We start from the raw sequence: 5,789 nt of genomic DNA on the forward strand, positions 1-5,789 counted from the left end.
TCTGCAAGTTCTGACTACATTCTAGTACTTGTATCCTATATTTCTGTTGTGTAGGATAGTTGTAGCCTGGGTCCCCTTACTGAGCCTTCAGGTCCCCTCTACACTGTTGCTAACATCAGATTAAGACTACCCATTACTACCCTACAACTCTCCTATGTTTCAGGCATCAGTACTTGCTGTTGTGTCAATCTCTTTCCTTTGTCCTAACCCTTTTACATTCTTAAATTTTAAACTTTCTAAACCCTTTTAAACTTTTGCCACCCTTCTTCTATTCATTACCCCTTTTAGTTTAGTGCCAATCCCTTTGTAGTGTAGACATAGACCCTACTACACTGACTGCCACCCCTACTGTCCTACTAGATTAGCAGTTACAAGCAGAACTAGCTCAATACATACAGACCTCTATCTAAGAGGCCTTTACTAACCACATGCCCCCAGCCCCTTTAGAACCTGTTCCAATCGTTCTGGAAGTTGCAACCCATTCTAGAAAGAAAGTGTATGTAGCCTGCCCTTCAGACTTTAATGGGTAGCACTTCAAGGACTTCCAGTACTAAGTTAAACTATACATAGCTGCTGCTTCAACCAATCTATCCTCAGATCTTGATTGTGTCCTATTTGTCCTCTCCTTCATGAAGGAAGGCAACACAGCCACCTGGGCCCAGAACTGGATTGAAGGTCATTGGATCAGAAGCCTGATCTGACTTCAGAACAATGAGTTGTACTTGGAATTCATGGGGCAGCTCTGTGCTTCCTTCATTGATCCAAATGAGAAGCACAATGTACAGAACAAGCTTGTGTCTCTGTGACAGGGCAAACGTTCTACTGATGCCTTCTTTCAGGAGTTCAATATCCTGGCCTGGAAGGCAGGATTCATGCTTGGGTTCAATAATGTCCTCATTAGAATGTTTGAAAAAGCTCTTCACCCAGAACTGGTTGATAAGATTCTCAGAATGATGCTAGAACTAGTCACCTACACTGAGTGGAAGACACACACTATCTCCTTCAACCAAGCTGCAGCTCAGATACATCAAGTCTGTACAGAATGCCTGCACATGTGTCCAGCTCTGACAGTTCTGAGCCCTTGGATCAATCTGTCTGTAATTCACAATCAATCTGTTCTGATGGACATTGGAGAAGCCTAAAAGTAAGGAGCATACTTTGCCTACAGAAAGTCAGGGCACCAAATTAAGGACTGCCTGCAGAAGTAACAGTATATCTGTCAGGTCATTAGAGTAATGACAAGTAATGAGCAGGATTTGTAGTAAGAAGCCTTTTCTGCAAATCTGGAAGTCACCTTAGAACTCCTAAACCCTGACTATGTACCCCAGGATTTTGTAGAGGCCCAACAGTGAATGCAGTGCTGAAGGGCTATGACTCAGATTTTTTAATAGCCACTTTTGATTCAATAGACACTGTAGGATTAGAAGTAAATAAAGTAAGAAAAGTAGAAAAAGCAGAAAAAGTAGAAAAAATAAATCAACAAAATTATTTATTAGAAAGAAAAAAGTTGAAAACAAAAGTAGATAGTTCTCCTATTTCTTCTGATTCTTTTGATTCTTCTCTTTGCACTTTATCTGAGTCTAAATCCACACAATCTGACCTGCTACTTCTGTGTTCTGAGATCTCAGAATGTTCAGAACATTACCCAGCCCTGTTTACCACTCAGTGGTTTGTCCATAGTATCAAGCAGGGATGGCCTCAGCTGAGTTCACAGCTGAGGACATGGGTCTGTCCTTGTTGAAAGAGAGAGGTTAATAAGGAAATGTTGGTGCATATACTCACCCTCTCAGACAACAAGGCTACACAAGCTGTATGTTCCCTTTAGAACAAGTAGCAGTTCATCTAAGGACATTCTGAGCACTAGCTCCAGGTCCCTGTCCTCTTGGCTCCTTTCTCAGGATCCTGCCAGATCCAAACAATAGCTCTGGTAGACAGTGGATGTACTAGTTTGTGTATTAATGAGGCCTTTGTGTAGGAACACCACCTCCCTACTCAATGTGTTCCACTTCCAATCCTAGTATACAATACAGACAGAACCCTGAACCAGAATGGTCAGATCACTAAGTTTGTCCAACTATGGATGACCATTCAGGATCATGAGGAAAGCATTGAGTTTAGAGTCACTAACCTTGGAAAGACAGATGTCTTCATCAGATTCAAATGGCTTAAGGCTCACAACCCTACTATTGACTGGTTAGAGTAGACACTTGTGTTCAATCAGTGTCCTGAGTCTTGCAGCTACCTTGTACTACTGTTCTGAGTAGATACAGACACTTCCAATGTTACTAACAGTTCCAATAAAGGTGACTAGTTGTTCTTCTTTGACTAGGATAGATATGTGGATACATATTCTAGTCAAGGCAGAATAGAGTTGATCCAAAGGATATCCAAGACAGAACCAGTCCAGAACCCTCTCAGAATGACTCTACTCTAGAACACACACAGACCCAGCCTGCCAGATTTTGTCCAAGAGTTCCCTAAAGTCTTTAGTAAAGAGGAATTTGACCAGCTTCCTAAACACTGTCCCTGGGACCATGCAATTGAATTGACCAAGGGTTTCCAACCTAAGGATTACAAGGTCTACCTGCTCAACAGAGACAAGCAGGAGGTGCTTGACAAGTTCCTTTGGGAAAATCTTCAGAACAGCTGGATCTGACCCTCAAAGTCTCCTATAGCCTCCCCTTTCTTCTTCATCAAAAAGAAAGATGGGAAGCTCTACCTAGTCCAGGATTATCATTATCTCAATAAGGGTACTGTCAAAAACAAGTACCTGCTTCCTCTGATTCAGGAGCTCATTGATAAGACACATACATCTAGGGTTTTCACTAAGTTGGATGTTTGATAAGGATACAATAATATTTGGATCCAAGATGGAGATGAGTGGAAGGCTGTGTTCTGAACCAATTGTAGATTGTACAAACTGACTATAATGTTCTTCAGACTAACTAACTTGCTTACAATGTTCTAGTCATTCATGAATCACATCCTTACAGATCTGATTGACTTGAGGCACATTAGTGTGTATCTGGATAACATTCTGATCTTCACCCAGACAGTCAAGCACTATTACTGACTGATCTGAGCAGTTCTACAACAGCTCTGAGATAATAAACTGTTCCTCTGAGAAGCAAAGTACTCTTTTGCACAAGAGTCAGTAGATTATCTGAGCTTTGTGATTGGTGGAGGAGAGGTCTGTATGGATCTGGCAAAGGTAACTGTGGTTCAGAACTGGCCACAACCTTAGAACCTGAAACAGGTCTAAGCATTCCTTAGGTTTGTGAACTACTACCAATGCTTCATTCAAGGCTTCAGTACTATTGCCTGGCCCCTTCACAATCTCACCAGCAAAGATGTTCCTTAGTAATGGGAGGATCAGTAGTAGTCTGTGTTTGAGTCCCTGAAGCAGGCCATCACTAGTAAGCCTGTATTAGCAGTTCTAACAGTTACAGACAAGTTCTGAGTCAAAGCCAACTCTTCTGACTTTGTGAATAGAGTAGTACTGTCCCAGTTCATTGACAGAAAGTAGTGTCTGATAGTGTTCTGATCAGAATCCCTCTCTACAACAGAACAGAACTACCCTATCTATGACAAGGAACTCCTTACAATTGTTTGTTCCCTGAAAGAGTAGTGTCAATATCTCCTCAGTACTGTACAGAAGTTTAAGATTTAGAGTGATCACCTTAATCTCCAGTACTTCCAGGCACTCTAGAAGCTCAACTGCCACCAAGCCTACTAGATGTTAGAACTGTAGGACTTTGACTTTGTGCTGACCCACAAACCTGGAACACAAATGACAAAAGCTGATTTACTCTCAAGACAAGCAGGTCATAAAAGGGGGGAGAATGATAACAAAAATCTTGTTCTCCTAGACAATTCCTGTTTTGTGTCTGAGACAATCCAAGAGATCCGACTCAAATCTAAGGATGTTGACTTTGTCACCTGTATACAGTAAGCTCTAAGACACACACAGGACTAGGTCATAGTAAAGCAGCTGGAGAAGCAGGCAAGGGATTAGGAGGAGGATAAGGATGGACAGGTTTACTAGGAAGGCCAACTGTATGTTCTGAAGGATTAGAAGCTGTAGGAGGACATTGTCTGAGCTCATCACAACAATCCAACTGTAGAACATCTGGGCTAACACAAAATGTAGGAACTCATTACTCAGAACTACTAGTGGTCCAGAATGTAGAGGGAAATTCTGAAGTACATGACTGGTTACAATACATGCTAACAGACTAAGGCCTACCAGACAAGGGTTTGGGCTCCCCTACATCTGTATTGGATTCTGGATCACTCTTGAGAAGAAGTCTTGGTGGACCTGATTAGTAAGCTACCCAAGTCTTAGGGTTACAACACTATCTGTATAATTGTCAACTGATTCTCTAAGCAAGTCCACACAGTTCTGACCTGAATGGAACTCACTTCTGAAGGCATGACATGCATTTATTAGGATCACATCTTCTAGTTGTACAGACTCCCTCAGAAGCTCATTCATGATTACAGACCACAATTTGAGTCAAAATTCATACAGGACTTGTATGTGCTTCTCAGAATTCAAGGGAACCCTTCCACTACCTATCACCTACAGACTGACAGTCAAACTGAGCAAGTCAATCAGGAGATTGAGCTCTACCTCCAGATGTTTATCAATCATCAGCAATTGGATTAGTCTGAATGGCTAGCTCTGACAGAATTTGTGCACAATAACTGGCAACACTCTACAACAGGACAGTCCCTGTTCTTCCTCAATCATGAGAGACATCCATACCAGGGGACAGTTCTGAACCAGAACAGTAGTTCCAAATCTGTAACAGACTTTGCAGAACAGATGTACAGAACCAGGGAGGACACACAAGCTCTTTTAGAAAAGGCAGCACAGGTCATGAAGCAGAACTATGATTGGAAGAGGTCTGCAGCCAAGGACTACCAGCCTAGTGACAAAGTTATGCTGGAAGCTACTAACCTGACTACAGATCACCTAATGAAGAAGTTGGACAACAAGCACTTTGGACCCTTTGTTATTAAAAAGAAGGTCAGTGCCTCTACCTACAAACTCTAACTTTCAGTAACATGGAAGTGTATACACCCAGTGTTTAACAAGGTTCTACTGTCTCAATACTATGATCTGGGTTTTCCTTCACAACAAAGACCCCCACCACCTCTACCAGAACTCATTGGTTCTGAACCAGAATACAAAGTAGAGTATGTAGCAGATGCTAAGCTAGTGTACAGAAAACTCAAGTTCCTTATCCACTGGAAGGGATACCCAGTTGAAGAACACACTTGGGAACCTGCTGAGAATCTCACCCATGCTGCTAAGGCAATCTGAGACTTCTATCAACTTCATCTGGGTGCTCTACATCAACTCTGCCTCACAGATTTCCAAACCCTACTGTTCCAACCTATGCCTAAGCTGCTGACTGAGCCTAATGCTCACCAATCAGGATGATTGGTTTTAGAGGGGGGGTGATGTTATGGTTCTCTACTCTTGTACCTTCAGTTCCAAGGGTTCTGCACCCTTCTGTACTGGAACTCAGGACTTCTGTCCCTCAGGGGCACTGTCTATGAACTATATGCATGCTGACTCTTGCTACTACCCTTCCTTACTTCATCATTCCATTCCTTTGACCACCCCTTCATTCTTTGTATCATTCTATAGTCTCTTACCCTTTGTCCATCCCTTCATTCTTTGTACCTCTATCTTTGACATTCCTTTCTTTCATTCTTTGTAGCTTATCATTCTTAGTGGCTCATGCTCCCTGAGTACTCTTGTGTAGTTTAGTATATAT

This window comes from Fomitiporia mediterranea (assembly GCF_000271605.1).
Source record: "Fomitiporia mediterranea MF3/22 unplaced genomic scaffold FOMMEscaffold_12, whole genome shotgun sequence".
NCBI lineage: Eukaryota > Fungi > Basidiomycota > Agaricomycetes > Hymenochaetales > Hymenochaetaceae > Fomitiporia > Fomitiporia mediterranea.